Here is a 19,719-nt window from a genome sequence, read left to right as displayed (position 1 = left end):
CCCCTTATCCCTTAAAAGCAAGGACATTCCTGCACAAAAACACTGACTCCGGAAGCTTCTGAAAACCCCTTTTTTTCCAGGGAACAAGGAGCACGTCGACACGGGAAGTTTTCAGAGCTCACCTTTTGTGCCACTTCTGCAAGCCCCTCACCCGTGTTGGCAGCAAAGCTGCCTTGAGGAGGAGGAGAATGTTTTAGGCTATTCCTTTAGAAACTACCCAGCYGCAGCCAGGCGGGAGGCCCAGTTTTCCGTCCGCAGGGAATTCGCCACCGTTCCTGACGTGTGTGTTCCCCGCACAGGAGGCGAGCGGGAGGCTTTCCCAGAGCATCCTGTACAAACCTTACGTTAGAAAAACACGTACTAATTCCTAAGCTAATGATCCCTTACTCCCCAGGACTTCAAAGGGCCTGGGATCAGATGTGTAATCTTTTGCAAGTGTTAGCAAACAAAATTACAAGTTTTACGCTACAGGTTTCAACAAATTCCCCTCGCCGTCAACACGACGACGCGCTTTAAAATAGGCGTAATGAGCAGCTTTTGGATCTGCATAAATACCCTGTGGACTTCATTAATGATTTCACTTTTGGCAAGATCCCATGTCAAACTACAGAGCGTTATTAAAAACATACACAGATAGATGCGTTTGAAACTGCATTCCAGTAAAGGCTTAAGGAAAAGAGAAAAAAAAAAAAAAAAAGCAATGCAATTTTGGTTTACCTTCTAGGTAAAATTATCTTAATAAGACATAATTGCAAAAGCTTTTGTCCCGAAATCTGGCTAGTTCCAGTAACGCCCGAATCTTCAATTCCTTCCCTGCTGGAGACAAAAAAGGAGCTAAAATTTTATCGTCGGACTTAATTCTTATCATGTCTCCACCTTCAGAAATCCATGTAAGCCAATTCCAAACGTGTTATTTGGAATTACACGAGTGAAGCTGAAAGCAGATTCTGTCCCAAAGTATCGTCCTGCCTGCCAGCGCGGCGCCCAGACCATCTGCCGCTCCGCTCGAGGAGCGACCCGGGCAGGCTTGGTACGGCATTAATTAAAAAAGCAATTTAAGAGTGTTAAACTGGTGAGAGGGGTGGCCTGCATGGGTAACCCACSAAAGCCCAGCTTCGTCACTTAAGGTTTTAAATCAGTTAACACATTTTAGCTGAATCAAATGGGCCCTTGACAAACTAACAGCAGCCTCACGCGGTCTTGCACGAGTTTAAGTGAGGAAAGTTCATACTGAGGAATGACACGAGTGACATTATAAGGAAAGGTTCCCGCTGGGTACTTTAAAACACGTTGTCTCTTAGTCTCGCTTTTTCCTGTCAGCACTTTTTTTTCCTCATCAAAAGGTGCAGGAAACGTCTCAAACAAACCTAACTTTGGTGGTTTTTCTATTGCAACGTCCTCCCTCCATTTTGCATGCATTAGAAACAGCAGCTCTTAGGCGAAGTTCTCCCCAAAGCTGCTCCTAGCGCTCACGTTTTGGAGGTACAGGCGAGGGGCTCGGGCCCTGCTGCTGTTGGTTCGCCGAGGGAAGCGGCTCTTCCCAACGCGCAGCTCATGGAGCTCCCGCCGCCTCCCTTGGAGCAAAGCCCGGCCCGGCCGCTGCTCGCCCGCGGTGGGCCTGGCGCTGCCGTCGCGCACAGACGGCACCGACACAGCGCGTCAGCGAGCACGGGGCGCCCACACCTCCCACCTGCTCCTCCGGGGGAAAGGTAAAGGCAGCAGAGGCTATTTATTTTAAAAAAAATATATTTATATATATAAACTGCCTCAGATCCAGGGCAATCATTCACCTTCTGCCTGTCAGAGCAAGTTATCTGCAGGCTTTCTCTGCATGAAAATCATAGCCTAACAGAATGAATGCACTGCATCTACAAAGGACAAAGCTTAAGGTGCAGAAAGAAAATGAACACAGAGCAGTAATTTATTGATTTAAAGCACTGATCTGTGCATTTCCCCCATCTGGCAAAGAGAAAGTAAACAAAAAGTGATTTTTTCAAATGCAAACTACCAAAATCTGTTCTTCCTCCTCCTACTGAAGAGTCAGCTCAAAGACTGAATCATATTCTTGGCATCCTTTATTTGTTTTCATTTGCAAATTGCTTTATCTAGGTCTATTTACTAGAATAAACAGTACGGACATGTTAATTACCAAAGCAAACTTTTACCTACAAATTAGACTGCTCTTTGGTAAGCTTTGAAGTTTACTTTGCTATCTGCCCCAAGTCCTTTTGCCACTCCTAGCTTTAACTGCTAGCAGCAAAAGAATCATAAAAAGCAGCCGAAAAATGCTACAGACTCTTTGCCAAAAATAACTAACGCTCCCCCGTGCCAGCACCGCTTCGAACAAGTTAAAATAACATCGAGAGGCTCCTTCTTTGCCTCCTCCTCTATTTATTTGCTACCATTGACTATGCCTGAAAAGCCAGCAAAAATATTTTAGCGGGATAATCGTAATTCCCTTGTTAGGCTGTTAATGCAGCCCACRTGCTCCCGCACCCAGGGTTTATGTGGCTAGAAGCCTGGCTTTGATATTCTCTTGCACACACGTAGGAAGTGGCATTAGGGCTAAGAAACACAGCGATCCCAAGGAATTTCGAGTTACAGCATGTGCCACACGCGCCTTAATGGAGCCACTCTGCTTCATCGCACGCGCTAGGTCACGCCGGATTAGTCGGGTAGCGCAACGAGCAGGAAGGCGCTCGAGGCGTCGCGTGCTTGGCGGCTGCACCGCTCCGCACCGCGCGCCGGGCAGGGGCTGCGCCTGCGGCACCGAGAGGGGAGCCCAGCACCCTGGGGTCCTGCCCCATCCCCGTCCCCGTCCCGCAGCTCCTCCTTGGGCGCACGCGGGGACGGGACCTAACGCTGCCTGCTGCTGCGGACCGAAACCGCGTGCTGCAGGAGGGAGGCAGCAGGGACAACGTCCGTCTGACTGGGGAAACCTCCAGGCTGGGGATACCCGACCCCCAAGAGCCCAGCGCTGCCTTCTCTGGGTGCATTAACGCACTCCAAAGAAAGGCACGTTGCTTTCGGGTAAACTACCGGAGCAATAAAGGCTGTCATTAGAGACAATTTACTGGCTAATCTAATTTTTAAGTATGCACAGCCACTCGCAGCAATCAACTTTAAATTAATTATAATATCAAATTAAAAGGGGGAGATGGATCATTTCCTGGCCCACCCATAAGCCATGTTGGATGACAGTGTGTGTGCAGKTTTCGCTTTTATTCTCAATGCTCTTGCTAAATCCTGGTTCTGCAACACCGGCCATCCACGCGCAGGGCAGCGGCTCCTCGCGCTGCTCGCTGCCACAGGGAGTGTGCTCTTCCCGGAGCCGGCGCGCAGGGATTTGCTGCGACACGAGGCAGGCAGAGCCGCGACCGTCACCAGCGGCCGCGCTTCGGGTTTGCCTCACCCAATTACTTGTTTGTCGTTCYGCGGTATCTGCTTATCGAGCTGAGGTATCGAGCTGATGCTGTCAAGTTATTTTTGGCCCCCAATGCGCTGGCAAAACATAATGAGGCCTCGAGGTGAATAAGTGCCTTGGCAGCGAGGTGCTAAGATGATGTGCTGCTGAAAGGCTGGAGAGCAATTAGGTTCCTTGAATGAGATGAGATGCCGGACAGGGCATGTGAAGACAGAGAAAACCGACTTAACTACTGTAATGCCAAAAGCCCTTAAAGCTGTCAGCTAAACATCTGCACAAGGTGTTAATTTACGACGTGCTGGATTGCCGGCAAACTCACTTCTTTTATTAATTCAATAGGTGTTCAGGCTTGCCCCACACGCACATATTACCCAGGCTCTCGCAGACAACTGAAACAGCTTGCCAGGTAATTATTATCATTATTTAATTGTACTGCAGCGATTCCCGCAYGCCCTGGCTGCGGGCTGGGATTCCACTGTGTGTGGTGCTGTACGAACAGCATGAAAGATGGTCCAAAGCCCTGGTATTTAAGGCTCAGCTTATAGATGCTGGCAGAAGATATGGAAAGAGAGAAAAATACCAAGTCTATTGAGAACCATTGCTGAAAGGGCAACATTCACAACATACCAAAGACATTGGGGAGTTTGGGAGAAGGAGGCTAGGACAGAAATCTTCTCTGCTGTTCTGGAGTAACCACCCAGTAGGTCGGATTCATGCCCATAAATGTCCACAAAAGTGCTTAACATGTCACAGGATTCAGCTCTGCAGAAGCAACCTTCAGAACTAACTGTACAACCCCCAAAGGAAGCAATGCGGATTTTTCCTATTGATCAAAACATGCTTTATCCACAAAAAACCTTGCATCACTTCCCCTCTGCACCATCAGGAACAGCACTTGTCAACCTGATAGCACTCAGATACAATCTCTTAAAGGATGTCACTGTAAGACAGTTATTTTCATAAAACATTCATGCAGATGCTTACATAGAAAACACTTCATAAGGATGTCAATGCTCACAATAACCATCTCCAATGCCATTCCTTCCAGCAGAGAGAAGCACTCTCATTTCTTGCCCCTCCAAGACTATCAACTCCTAAGTCGCTAATTTGAGTGCATGGTATCTAGAGATACCACAGGGAAAACACAAGAGCAGGTATGATTGCTAGAAAGGAAAACTGACCACAGTATGGAACAGATCTATAAGAAAAGCTATCTTTGCAACCAAGAAACAGGACAGAATTTTCTAATTCAATCCATACAGGCATTTGGATCTGTTTTAGCCTCCTAAACACTCAAATAGAGCCTTGTCTACCAAGAGATGATGATTTACTTTGGAGCCTCATCCAAAGGCAGTCGGGTCAACAGGAGCCTACCCACTCATGGCAACAGGCAGTGGGTGACTTACGAAATCCCTATTCTAGGTAGACACCTCCGCGAGCAGAAGCGCCTCCGGCACAGTTACATGACTGCTATCAGGACGAGTTAATCAGTCTAGCAGCTTACATGCAGTTGCTTGTGTTTTCTAAGGCTCTTCACCCCTTTTTGCAACCAGACGCGACTGTTCAAATATGAACTGGGTTATAATGAGCCAGTTACTCAAGAACTCGTCTTCAAAAGGAGCTCTGCCCAGAATGACCTGCTTGAACACAGTTCATATAAGCACGACATTTCATGCATTGCAGTGAAAGAGTAGATATGTGCTGTTGTGGTTCCTGTTAATTTCTCAAGCGTGCTTTCATTCCTACTTGATGTTCAACGAACCTTGTCAGCACTATCCTTCCACACTCCACTTTCCAGAAAACTCTACCAGTTTTCCATTTATCTTAGTAATTATTTCCCAGATCCCAATGAAAGTGGAAGTTCTGTATTAGCAATAATTCTCATCTCCAGATTAAAACCCACTTCACTGGAAGTTAGAACCACAAGACTCAACTTTTGGCAACAATAAGGCCAAGATTACTCCTCTCTCACACTTGCTGAAGAGAATAGTAAGAACTCATGAATTCATCCCATTTCTGGGATCAAAGGAAAAGGAAAGATTTAAGAGAACTCTTCCCCTGAGTAGCACCTCTGGAGGTCAATTCCTTTGGTTATAATACCCTCCTTGTGCTACCCTTAAAGTGCCCAACAGATCCATTTTCTAAACAAAATAAGTTACTGTCATGGGGCAGGGCATAATGGTGCCATTTTTCTGACAAAACCCCAAACCTAATCCCGATATGATCACCACCRAAGCAACATGTTTTTTCTGTTCTGCTGACAGAGTAGTCATATCCACTGAAGTCTGATGACTGCATGAACAACATATGATAAAAAACAGCAAGCAGAGAAAAAAATGGGTACTTYGCTTGTCTGTGTTGGATTTCTAACAGTTTCTTTTAACAAAGGAAGTTTAAGTGCTTACGAGACTTACAGCCTAGTCAGTGAACTAAGAACTAATTTGCGCCTTTCTTGCTAGTCAGACCTATTTTTATGAAGCCCTTCTTAGGTTGCAACGTCCTCCGCAGCAGATGTTTTCTATTACAAGCCACTCCAATTATTTTGGCCGCAATTTTCAGAAGTGCCCACTAACTTTAAATAGTTGCAAATGACACCAAATTGACGTGGGAGCTCAGCGCCACTGAGCCTACCCCCTCTCCCCAGTCCTCCAATCCAGCTATAATTAGGTAGTAAAACGCGAGGAGCGGCAGCCAAGGTGTTGTCGTCCCCTTTTCACCCCCGTTTTCTTCCCTGTTCATGCAGTGTGCCCAGGACTGGGCTCCGGGCGGTTCTCCAGCATGGCCAGACTCCATCGCCACCAGCCGAGCCCCGGGCCGTCGAGCACAGTTCTCCAAGCCACGTTTGGCAAAAACCCACAGACCCATCACAGAGGCACCTACAGAAGGGGGCAGACCCTGCTCCAAAGACTGCAAATGACTCCAGGCACACGGTGAGGACACTTGCTTCTGATGGAGGAGGCCATTGTCTCTACAGGGGAACGTCTATGGACCCTCGGAGCAGCTACAGGGCACGGGACGCACGGGTAATGCCCATGTGGGAGCTGGTTTGACTGTGAACAAGGACGGCCACACAGCGCACGGGGCTCGGACGAGCCTCTGGCAGCGCCTCGGGACTCAAGGCCGTGCATTGTTCTAAAGGGCACTTAGAGCAGTTATCTGCTCCTCTGTTTGCTCTCCTCAAGCACASGTTCACTTTGGCCCTTTTCAAGGGCCTGCTGTGTGACACTCCTTTCCAAAACACTATCGGAGCCTGGAGCACCTCTCTCCTGGCCATTTCCAGCAAAGTCCTGCTTGGGAACCAGTTTACACTGTGCTAAACGGCTTCACGCAGCACACACTTTCAGGGCAAGATTTTATGGTGAATGGAGAAGTTGTGGCTGGAGGGGAAGCGTCCTGGCCTCAAAGGACACACTCAGGACCTGTGTGACCCCATGTGACGCATCCACCTGCCCCGGGACGAGGTTCCCGGGAGGCCTGAAGGCCTTGAGGTGCCACAGGATTTACTCCCRTGGCCCCCGGCCAGCAAAGCACTTCAGCAGCTCCACACCGACACGCACGGCCATCGAGCACACGGCCAGGCTGAGGCCTTGACGAGGACAAGGCAGGTGCCGCTTACGCCAGGAGCTGCCGCCGTGGCAAGGACATCTGAAGGCCCTCACCTCGGGCTGAAAGCAGCCCACGCACCCTGCTCTTCAGGAGCAACAACGAAGGCTTTAAATATATATATATATATATATATTTTTATATCACTGCCTCTCCGAAACTTCTATCATCCCAGTGTCAAGACTTGATACCTAACTAAAAGAAAGGAGACACTTTTAAATACTTTTGTTTTGTTTCTCTTTTTCAAGGACCGCTTGAGGAAGGAGCAGCAGGACATCAGATTAAAACAGAAACAGAAAAAAATAGGCCACAGCCATGGGCAGGTTACGTGCCCACGCACATTGTTTGTTGCCTCCTGGGCACTTCCCGCATCGAGGAGCGGTCTGCAGACTACAAGGGGTCTCAGAAAGACAGGTACGCAAAACACTTTAGGCATGGTTGGAAACAGGCGTTTCTTCCTGCAGGTAAAGTTAGAAAAAAGGGTAGGAATTGATGAACTAATACCACACGAGCATGCGGTACACAGCTAACCGCTGCCCTTGGAAGCRGTTACACCACACGAAGACTGTGGTACCGCAGCACTCAAGTGTTTTCTTCTTCCTTAAGTTGTAGCCCTGTATCTTCAGCACTACTTTAGGTTCCTCTGCCTCCCTGCCAGGCCTGCAGAGCTGCCGAGCTGCCCCTCGTGCTGCGGTGCTCCCGGGAAAGCCTCCTCAGCAGCTACCAACCCAGCCAGCACTTTGCAGCCTCAAGTGCTCCAACCACGCATCTGCGGTAAATACCCCGCTAAATCACAGGAAGGCACCGATTAATATTACTCAGTATTATCTAAAAGCACATATATTCTTTGCCTAAGTGCTTCTGTGTTTGCACGGTGCTTGGTTTAGCTTTGTGACCAAGGAGGAAGTAATTTTGCTAAGGTGACAGCTCTGCTGGGGTAGAAGCTCATGCCGACCAGTGTGAAACTGCTGCAATAGTSTTTGCCTCCGCGAACGACATTGCCGCGCTTTTCCAATTGGAGTGAAATGYATTTGATAAGATAACAAGCGCCTGGCAAGGCCCATGAACGTTACATAAGGGAAAGGACGAGGAGGGGGGAATTCTTGTATAAACAGCAAAACAATGCAGCTTTATCTAATCTCAGCAATTTATTGCTGCTTGTCTGCATGTGTGTGTGTTTTACTGACAAAATAAAATAAATTGAATCAGCTCACACATGATAACATGCTCTTTCCTACCTCACACTAATTGCTTGGCTAATTGATGTTTGTTGAACTTTCTCCATTTCATTGAGTGATTAGGTACAAAGCTAACAGTTGACATCTGTAGGCGCTTAACTGGCGTCTGTAATTACTGTTAATGTTAAATAATTGTTAGTTAATTGGAGTGGTAACTGACTGAATGGAATCCAGATTGTGAAGCAAAAGAGAGACCTAGTTAAATAAACATACATTTTCAGAGAAAGCAACATTTCAYTACAAGGGAGAGACTAGCAGCAGGCCAGATACAGACCAAGAATTTTCAACGTAATTTTGAAACAATTTTCACATTCGGTATTTTTCAGCCCAATGTCAATATGCCTTTCTGAGAAAATCATATATAGCTTAATCTACGAAACAAATACTTCCTCCAGAACAGATAAAATTAGGCATCAGTAAATATTACTATTTTGCTCACCAACACCAGAACAGTTTGACATCGCTAAATATCAGTAGCCTTAAACGAACGCATAAAGGAACACAATCACCCAGAGAGGTTGTGGAGTCTCCTTCTTTGGAGATCTTTAAAACCCGCTTGGATGCAGCCCTGTGCCACGTGCTCTAGGTGACCCTGCTTGAGCAGGGGGGTTGGACTCGATGACCTCTGAGGTCCCTTCCAACCTTCGGCATTCTATGATTCTATGATTCTATGTACCCACAGAGGGGAAAAAAAAGGAGCAACAGATGCAAGTGCAAGGGTGTAAGGCTCCCAAGAACARCAACTTCACCTGTCTCCTTGTCTCCCTCGGCTGTTTTGATTAGGAAGAGCCAGTGCCTACAAGTACAAGTATTTGTACCGTTCTAGCCGTTTTACGGTTCTCCTTTGCTTCTCGCGACCAACTTAAAGAGCAACCAGCGATGCCTCAAAATTCTCCTTTATTTTAGGGTCRTAATATTTGAGATTTAAGAATCCAAAAGGTTTTGGCAAAGTCTACCTCAGACTTTCCCCGTCTCCATGGGCTCTCGGGGCACACTGYGTTATCCGGGGACCTTCTCCCGCAGCTGTGGATTAGCTGTTTTGTTCCCCAGCCCCGGCTCTCAGCGCTAGACCAAGAACTTCCAGCACGGGAAGGGCAGCAGACCTGGGAAGCTTCCTCCGGACAGGCCTGCGTGAACGCGAGATGCAGGAGCAGCGGGAAGCGAGGCAATGAGCTCCTTGCTCAGATAAAGCCTTCACGGTACAAAAATAAAACCGTCTGGCTGTTTTGTGTACTTGACAAAGGACCATCTCAAGACATGCATTGATTTTTTCTTTTGTCTGCCTGGCTTGGAAGTTACAGGGAAGCAATGCAGCGTTTCTTCTAATCTATCTTGCAGGTACAAGAAACCTGGGTCTTCAAAGCAGCACACTCCTTCAAACGCTCAGTCTCTCGCTAATGAGACGGCGAGTATGGAAAATACTGACAAATCACACGAAACCCACAAAACGCAGGGCAATCAAGTGATGCAAAGCCAGCAGCAAACTCTCCACTGGAAAGGCATTCATTTTGGGGAGGTCAGGCCATCTTAACAGCCACAAAAAAAGAAGTCTGTGGAGCTGCTCTTATGATTCAACAGTCCCTGACGTTCTTTGTCTGCCTGCTGTCTTTCCTGCGGCAGCAGGATTGCTCCATGATCCCAACGGCAATATAGCATTCCTCTTAGGAAAAAGGGGGTAGTGGGGAAGACCACACTATGCAGACAGCAGCCCCAAAGAAGTCCAAAGCGAAGCTAAGAGCATACCCAAGGCGGGCGCCTGTGGACACCTTGGTGGGAAGAGGCAGAAGCAKTGGGCTCCTGGGCACACGCGTTGCGCGAAGGCTGCTCTCATGCGATCCGTGCTGCAGTGGATTCACCTCAATCCAACGTGAGATGTTATGCGGATGGCTCACCTAGAGAGAGGACACTTCTCCAGAGCCAAGTGTCTCCTGTGAACTGGCTCAGGAAAGAAGCGTCAGCCTGGTCGAGCTCCCTACTCATTCACAGAAACAGATGCTGTAGAGGATTCTCAAGAAATGATTCACTCATGRTGAGGGAAGAGAAAATAGCATGCCTGTTTTTTCTAGGGAAGGATATTGCTCTGGAACCACCAAAAAAGCCAGGGCTTGATCCAACCAGCATTTCAGCCACGAGTGAGGACTAGTAACCCAGATGCCTTGATCTGTCTCCAGCTGAGAGTATAAATATTTCCCTGACAGCTGGTGGTACCACAAAGCAGAAGGATTCATAAAGTTTACATGAACATCCTGTAAACAATTTGAACATAAAAAGCTCTAACAGCCCAATTGTGCTTCTGATCAAAGGCAAACTTCACTATACAGCACAAATGAAACTTCACCACTTTGGGACTCTTTTCTCCCTCCAGGAAGGGCTGTTTTCCAAAGGCAAGTAGGAGGCAGTTAACATAAATTAAATCCACAGTAATAGGAGGAGCTGCCTGCTCCATGGAGCAACTTTCAGAAGTGTCTCTTTTAATTATTAAAAGAAAACAAAACTTCATTATGCTGCGAAGTTATGTTATAAACATTAGTGAACAAAACTCTGTATTTGGGACAGAATTAATGTTATTAAGGTTGACACTGAGACGCTATGGAAGAGTTGACATGTTTTTTTAAACCACTGGAAGGCCGTAAGCAGCGATTCYGAGATCAGATGGGATATGCAGTATGGAAGAAGGGGACGGACTAGAGCTGGAGCTGCGCTTCGGTGATACCCTGGAGCAAATCAAAGCAATGTCGCAAGAAAGCCCATCTGAAAGGCTGACACAGGGCTCAGCAGCRTGGGAAACACGGACACATCCCACCACCAATTTTCTTGAGTAGATTGATAGCCCCRGCACTTAATGAACATGAGCATTTGAGTGGGTAGGAGGGAGCRCAAGCGCCCTGGTTGCTCCCAGGCACAGAAGGTCCCAGCTCAGCTCCCGACTTCTCCACARGCTCACGAGATCTTGCAGAAATCACATACTTGGTTTATTACTCCTAATGGGAAGGTAAGACTTCTCATCTATTACTGGCTCAACTCATTCATTTAACAGTTCAACCCCTTCTCCAAATGTTACGAAGGGCTCTCAGTCTCTAGGCTTCCTAGGTGTGAACACCACAGTGGAGAGATTTCCCGGCTGCCCGACAGGCCTGGGGGCTCTCATTCACAGCAAGGGACAACTCATCCCAATGGCAGCTGTGACTCCTGCCCCAGTGACCAAGCCACGTCCTCCTCAACAGCTCCCACGCCCCAACCATGCTCTGCTATCACATGCACCACGGGGTTCCCCAAACCCATGGGTCAGCTCCTCAAACCTTCAGGACCCATCTGCACCCAGGTACGCACCTTCTGATTGGACTCTAAGGGCAGTTAACTCCTACATGGGAGTTGAGGGACCAAATCCATGATACTTCATGGACACTTTCTTCCCTTCTTTCCTCTTCCCCTACACTTTCTTATYATTTTTCGAAATGACTACTCGATGTCATACTAATCAGAGCACAGCACGAGCTTGATCTCCGTTTCAGCCACAAACTCCTACTCTAATAAAACAATTGAACGGTAGAAAGCAGATAAAATGCAGCCACAAGACCCCAAATGCTTCAAGATTTCCAAGTGTTTTATGTATATGTTACTCCTGTAGTACCTGCTACCTCAACTAGCTATGATTTATAAAATAAATGGGACAAGTCAAAAAAACACGTGTAAAACCTGGGTAGCTTTGAGGGCTGTCAGATGGTCTGGCCACTTGTCCCCTCTCTGTACCTCTCATGTCGCTCTGTCAGTCAGCAGCTCTGCAGAGTCTCACCCTGATTTATCCAGTGCAGATCTGACCTTTCTCAAGAGTGATTTTTATTGCTTTTGGCAAAAGAAACAACGAGCAACACGGGGCGGGGGAAAGAACCGGCTTTAAAGCAAACAGGCTGAATTGCACCACGAGAACTTGAACTTGAAATACATCAAAGTGACAGCGCCTCGACAGCCGCCAGCCACCCYGGCGCACACGGGCGAGGACCCGCCGCCCTCGCGGCAATCCCGCACCTGTCTGCCAGCAATTACTGACATTATCTCCAAAACGGGGAGCTTTCTGAGCAACTTTTCCTCCTGTTCAGCAGGCTGAATGCTAATCCCTTTAACAAAACTCTCCCCCGTGCCTTCCCCCCCCCACCGCCCTTAATCTCTCCCAGTGAAAAAAAATAAAAATAAAAATAAAAAAGCAACTACCAGCCAGCCTAGTTTTGCCGCACCTGGATTTGCATTGATTCTTCCCCTTGTCATTCATGTTCCCAACAGGAATTAGCATATGGCTTTAAGGGGAAACTCAGAAGCAGAAGAGAAAGACGCCATTTTGATGGAAATAAGGGGCAAAGGAATAATCTACCATCAACTAAAAAGCTTATTTGTGTACGGTTTCCCAAGCAAAGCTCCCTAAAGCCTATGTTGATTTTAGGCTACACAAAGAAACCCTAATCCTTTCAAGGGAACTAAATCACCAAAGAAAAGTAGCTCGGAAGAAAAGGCTCCCTGTCAAGCGTGGTTATTCACAACCAAATAGATGCCACGAAGCAAACTCCTCGGTAAGTAAACAAAAATAAGAATGTGGGAAATGCGCTGGATTCCAGAAAGAAAACGAAAGGAAGAGGAGCAGGACCTGGCTCTTCATCAATCACGTCTCATTCTCGGGCTGGGAGAGCCCTTCACCCCGGTGACAGGCGGCTGGCAGGAATGTCCATTCACCACCCGGCTCCTATTCTCCCCTGGCCCAGCCCCAAAAAGGCCGCCTCAAATGCCAAAGCATTTTACAGCAAATTAGCAAAATAAAGATGCAGTCACATGTAGTTTCGGGGCCTTGGGTCAGTCCAAACACACAAGTCCTCCCCCCCTTTTTTTTTTCCCCTTTGTTTTTGTTTTCCTCCTTCCTCCAAATTTCACTAGGCAGGGGAATCCCAAATGTAATGGGGTCACAGAGCTGTCTCCACTTAAAGGGCTTCCTGCATTAAAAAGTACAATGAAATAAAATAAAAAATAAAACAAACAAACAAACAGCACTACGATGACCCACKGGAAAACCCCAAGCCCAAACCGCACGAGAAGCGCCGAGGGCAAACAACTACGTACATCCACACCGGTCAACAGAGGGTATCAAAATCCAAGCTCAAATTAAATCCGTACTTCATAGCCCAGACTCCCCTCCCAAAAAAATCAGCAGGCTAAAATCGCGTGGGTTTCGAGCTGGGAGCAGACCTGGCCCTGAGCAGTTATTGTGCACAGCCACTCGCGGCGGGCTGGAAAAGGCAGGAGACGATGCACTGAGGCACTTTAAAGGCTCTGGACGGTGCCCGTTGGCGCAACCCCCATCCAGGGCTGCTCYTCAACCCTCCTCACGGGAGGAAAAGAAAGAAATTATAAAATCTCCAAAGCCTACAGGCTTCCTAATAACGCTGCTTCACGATACGCTCTGCACTGAAGCTTTCTGGCACTGATTTAGGGTAAGTTTTCCCTTAAYGTACTGTTATATCATTAGCCACTCTCTCTTCATATTGCTGTTTCGAAGAAATTAATGGRATACTGAATATTTAAATGTGGCCCTCTATATCATTTATTAACTTTACGGAAAGCATACAGCACAGTAAGCCATGGTTTATGACTATTATCCTGTGAATACTAAACGTTGGCTGGTTATTACTGTCAGCAGCGCAAATTGGCTATTCATAATTCCACGTCTATCATGTAGCTGATGAGTAACAATCAAGTTAAAACATTTTGAAAACTCTTACAGTTATTTAAATGAGCTTAAATTAAAGCCATTTGTAAAATAAACTATTCCTAATATTGTTATTTAAATTAATTCTGACCTGGCAGGCAATGCATTATTTAAAGCCTTTATATTATATTGCTCAAGCAAAGCAATTACCAAGCATACAGAACATGTCTGAAACCAAGAGAAACATAAAAAGCGCTAACAAGCTGATTGCGACATTTCTGCAAGACAAGTTACATTTCATCTCCCATTGAAACTGCCATGAAAAGAAATGTATGGGGGAAAACATGTTTGCGATGGGAATTGCAGTCTTACCTTTATTTGTAACAGCGTTGAACAGTTTTTCAGAGCTGGCATCAGATGCCTGAAAGACCAATAAAAAAAAAGTTACATTTTTGACAAGTGTTACGTTTCAAAAGATGTGCCTGTATATTTATATACACAGGTACGTGCACCTATAATTTTAAAAATGAGAAAGATCGTGTCACAAAACCAAGAGCACTAAGGCAAGCTGCAGCCTCCGAAGAACACGGCCATAAGGTGGTGCTATTTGGCTGTGCTTGGCCACCCTGCAGTGCAGATATTTATTTGGAAAGGTTCTATTTAATAAGAAAAGAAATGATTTTTTTTATTCAACATATTAGCTGCACACAAACTACATTTTGTAACTGTAATTATCCAATATATTTCGACATTGATTTGGCAATTGAGAAGAGTCACGACTTGGAATCAAAAACCCAGTTTCAGGAATTTTCAGAACTGGGCGCTTCTTTCTTCTCCCCCCTTTTTTATTTTTATAAATATTTTGGAAAACTCCTTCCTGTGGTGGCCATATGGTTTTTACTATCTTCTAAACAGAGTTGATAGAATGATCATTCTATGAACTGCTCTTCTATATTCTTCGAAAAAGAAAGCTATTATTAGTATTTAACAGTAACATTTCCACATAGGCTTTTCCTCCGTCACAATAACTGATTCTAGACACCACAGTCTGTAGCCAAACAAATAATCCATTTTATTTCTAATCTTGTTATCTTGATCTGTGGGCAGTTTCTTCCTCCTCAAATTGTGTTAGTCTCTTATCTACTAGAGTTATTTGTATATAAGGATTTTACTTCATCTTTTTTTACCTATTACTTAAAAGCCTTATTTAAGTTTCATACATAAATGGTGGGGCCCTTCTTTCAAAACCTATACTGGTAAGAAAACAGACCATAGAAGATAACACCGCAAATGTTAATTTTGCAAACGTCTTGATTCCAAAAATACAAAGAATGAAGTTGAGGCATCTACATACGGATGCGTATGTGCACACACACATATTTATATATGCACCTAAAGCATAAACTTAAACTATATCTGCATCATAAAACACAGCTAGCTGTTCAAATTTGAACTATATTTTAGATACAATACTGTGGAGAAGTGCTCTGCTTTTTGAAAATGCAACAGAAAGAAATGTGCTTAGGAGTAAAATACTGCAAATGGAAAAAAATGCAACATTTCAGAAACATTTTAGCCTTGTTTTTCTCACGGATACAGAACAGCATTCTCACTGGATTCAGAAAAAAAAAAAAAAAAGAAAAAAAGAAAAAAAGAAAGTATCGTATATTTGAAAAGCAGATTGCATTTTTTGTTGGAAGGGAAGAATTGCTAAATTTAAGACCAAGAAGAGGAACACAAACAAACACGGTACATTAAATACCTCTACTGTATTAGAATTTAGRTGTGAAATTACCAGCAGGTAAGTCRGTACAGTTCTGATCGCACGTTATACTATAATGCTACACTGAAATCATTTCCTTGCCCTCAAGTTAACAACACAAAACATTTCTGTGATTAATTATTAAAAATGGCTTTACTCTTTCTCAGACTTCTAAACAGATTTTGCTAGATTACTGTTGGCTTAGCTAAAAGCTGAGCTGGTGTATTTCTCCTCGATTAAATACCTTGTAAACACTGGATTTACTGCCCAGTGATGGATTTATTATTCAGTGATGACTTTCTCTAAATTAATGAAAATATGTGAATAAAGTACAAATTGAGGAGATCAAGAAGGCCACGTGCTTTGAAGAGCAGTCCGATGCATTAGTCCAACAAATTAAGAGGAGCTCGGTGCTTTCAGACTCTTGCCAATCAGCCTGCTCTGATTAAAAATAACAACCTTGCCCAGTGAATCTCGCCTGTTGTTGCCTTTTCATACATAGCGCCCCTCACAAGCCAGGGCTCTCCAAACCATTATTTCTTCTAAAAATAAAACCCATCACATTTATATATATATATATATTTATATATATATAAAAACATAATGCGTGCATGTGTGTATATATATAAAACTACAAACAAAAACCACCACCTTCTCATAGTTTCAAATTATTATTCATTCTACTGTTCCAATATGAAGTAGCACAGGGAAGCTGTGCGCTTCCTAGTCCCTTCTTTTTTTCCAAACAACAGCAGGAGGCAAATGGGGGGACATTTAAGAAGTTTGCACTAACGCCAGAAGTAAATGGATACGTATTTTTGTGAAGCTTAAGATTTTCTTTCCAGGCAGATCTTCCCCTTGCTATTGTACTGAACGGCAAGAAGGGCTGTCGTGCAGTCTCCGAGCGGCACTTCCTAGCAAAGCGCGGTGCACAATGCGCTGGGCAGGAGCATCACTCGTGAGCCAGGCATCRATACCATCAGCAGAACACCACGCAAATAAATGTACATATTTGTATATAAAAATATAAAATAGGCATAATTTCCCAAAGACAAAGGTGGCCACAAAGCAACGGGCCTTTTGCATTACCGACTCTGACGCTGAACACAACAGCAACTCCCTGAAAACCAAGGCTGCCCGTAGTCTACCACACAAATAACCAACAGCCTCCTCCACGGCTCGAGCCAAGGGGGGAAACTTTGCCTCTCCMTTTGACTACTTCCAAATCCGGGTTTAAACACGAGACACCAACAGCGGTCAGCGCACAACGGACAGAACGAGAACCACCATCACCTCTGCCAGCAAGCAACGCCGCATCAGCTATTTTTGATGCAACTGCTGCTGCTTTCAGAACTAAGCGGCCAGGGCACYGCGAGAGCAGGAGGCCCCGCTGCTGTTTCGGCGCTGCTGGCCCCGGGACTAACCCCGCTCGCAGCTTCTCCAGCGCCCGGCGCCCACCACGAGTTCCCAAGGCAGCCGCGCTCCCTCCTCGAGCCCGCAGCCAGGAGCGACGTCCGCTTGGAAGCCACCAGCCCGGCTGCCTGCCGGCCGCTCTGCCCCTTCTCCCCGACCAGCGCGCTCCCGGCCAGCCCGCGCCCAAGCCGAGCCCAAGCCGAGCCCAAGCCGAGCCCAAGCCGAGCCCAAGCCGACGGCACTCCGGGCGCTGAACAAAAACGCCCGAGAGGAGCGCGTCTCGCTCGCTGCGCGCACGGCAGCAGCAACGCGCCGCTCCGCGCCGCGCAGCGCCCAGGCGGCCCCTGCGCCCCGCGCACCTGCGGCCCGGCCCGTTACCTGCCGGCGGCCCGCGGCGCGGAGGAGCCGCGGGACTCGCAGCGCGGGGCCCCGGGCCCTTCGGGGGCCGCGTCCCGGGCGGGCGCGCTGCCTGCGAGAGAGCCCCCCCGCGCTGCTCCCTGCAAGATGGTTCCCTGCGAGGAGGGAGCAGGAGGGGGTGCGCGAGCGTGGCGGCCGCGGAGCGCTAATAAAGCAGCAGCAGGACAAAGAAAACCATGTGCGGCGGCGGCGGCCCCGTCCAGCCCCGCAGCGGCCGCGGGCCGCCCACACGCACCTCCCTCCGCGGGGCAGCCCGGCTCCGGCGGGGCGCATCTGCCGGCGGCCGCTCCTCTTCCTTCCTTCGCTCTTTTCCTTTATGTTTCCCTTGCTTTCCCCCGTCTTGTTTCGCCTCAAAAAGTCATGCTCTTCCTGCGAGACAAAGCGGGCGCCGTCGAGGCTCGCGCCGCGCTCAGGTGAATTCCATGGAGGAGCCGCCGCGGCCCCCAAATCCGAGCGGCGCCGCTCGCCTGTAAATCCGCGCGCGGGCCGGGCCGGGGCCGCTCCGCTCCGCGCCGCCGCCCGGGCGCTCCGCACTGGGCCCCGCGCCGCAGGTGCCGCCGCAGCTGCACCGAGCCCCGCAGCAGCCGGCCCCGCCGGCAGCGCGCGCCGCCGGCCCCGCAGCCCGAGGGGCGCCCGGGGCCTCGGGCAGGGCGCTCGCCGGGAAAGGGCGGCTCGCGTTAAACCTCCGTGCAAAGGCTGGCGCCCCGAGACCATGGATTCAAAGAATCATTATGGTTGGAAAAGACCTTCGAGATCATTAAGTGCAACCGTAAGACACGCCAGCTGTGGACGGCGGACGGATGCGGCCTTGGCATTTTGCACACATTTGCCTTGCTTTCACCCCAGCACCAAACGCTAGTGCTGATGGGCAACAATGTGACCTGTTGCTCACGCTTGGCCTCCCGCACTGCACTCCCTTGGGAGCAGCCACCCCAAGAGTAAACGCAGGGATACCTGATTCTGGAAGCAGCTGTTCACTGCAGCAAGGCGAGCGCTGACAAATGGTACCATCGTAAACCACACTGCTGTGAAGACAAGCAGTTATGCTCCTTGGCATTGGAGACCTGCGTGATCCAACGTTCCCCGAGAACCTGGTGAGCGGTAAGACAGGTCCTCAGGGCTTCTGAGACCATGTTAGAAGAGTTAGAYACTGGTCTGAAGTCAATGCAGGGCCATGACTTCTAGAGGAATCAAAGTTCAGTGACCTCCAAGAAGGCCCCTTGGTGTGAGCTGGATCCTCTGCAATACTGGGTCGTGCAGCTCCTGCACTGACCACCTYAGCCTCACGGATGGCCCGCTGGTAAAGGAGAGAGGGAGAATGCCTCTACCATCTACTGATATTAAGCAGAGAGACGGATGCAACTGAGYGGTGGCCCTCGCCGGGACTGTGCTGCGAAGGTGCTGAAAGCCCYATCGTGTGCGTCTGGACACACAACCCCATCCCAGAGCGACCTGACATAGGAGGCCAAGCTCCAGTGCCTAAGTTGAATCCAGTCTAGGCCTCACATACAAACTCCCAGCAAACCCTCAGAAATCCCTTGGAAGACRTGCTCATGTCCCCAGCCAGCTCAGAGCCTGCCTGGGGAATGGCGCTCTGGTGATGTGACACCAAGAGTCGCGCCTGGGACCCGACTGTGCGGCCCCCGGGCACCTACTGCTGGAGCAGCAGTGAAGGCCAGCACATACAGCACGACAGGACAAGGAAAAACAGTCTTGAAAGTGCACGCAGCAGTGCTGCACTGAGGAAGGATACCCAAGAAAAGCTTTCAACCAATTACTGACACAGAGCTGCAGCATTTTGTGCAATATTTCTCCTTAACCCTGAAGATTTCTCAGTACAGTCCATTCGTGAATGTTCTTCCTCCTCACTTTTTTGTGACTTCTCTAGAATTCCTATTCCAGGCACAGTTGCAGTGATCATAATGGCTTCCATTAAGACAACTAAGTGGGCACATGCATAACAGGAGCAACAACCATGGAGGAGGAGACAAATGTGTCCACCACAGTAGCCCCAAATTGTGACTGTGGCTGCAAACACGGCCGTGCGTTTGTTACGGGAATACCTCGGTAAAACTGTGACAAATCGTCTTCACCAGAGACTTAAGAGTTCATGGACAAGTTTAGATCTGTGAATAAGTTCCACACATCAGTAGCATTATCCTAGCTYCCTACG

The 19,719-nt window shown here is 47.8% G+C and overlaps 1 long non-coding RNA gene across 1 annotated transcript in view; it reads right to left on the bottom strand.

Annotated features, from left to right (window-relative positions):
• Positions 1-19,719, bottom strand: part of LOC112956694 — a 187,656-nt gene that overhangs the window by 28,220 nt on the left and 139,717 nt on the right. Inside the window, exon 2 of the long non-coding RNA XR_003251082.1 lies at positions 14,327-14,375. This is a non-coding gene — a long non-coding RNA (uncharacterized LOC112956694). The remainder of the gene's footprint in view (positions 1-14,326; positions 14,376-19,719) is intronic.

The sequence above is a fragment of the Nothoprocta perdicaria genome, unplaced genomic scaffold (assembly GCF_003342845.1).
Source record: "Nothoprocta perdicaria isolate Ctin4 unplaced genomic scaffold, notPer1 scaffold_66, whole genome shotgun sequence".
Taxonomy (NCBI): domain Eukaryota; kingdom Metazoa; phylum Chordata; class Aves; order Tinamiformes; family Tinamidae; genus Nothoprocta; species Nothoprocta perdicaria.
Note: the sequence above shows the minus strand (reverse complement) of the source record. Positions and strands in the feature narration are given on the sequence as shown.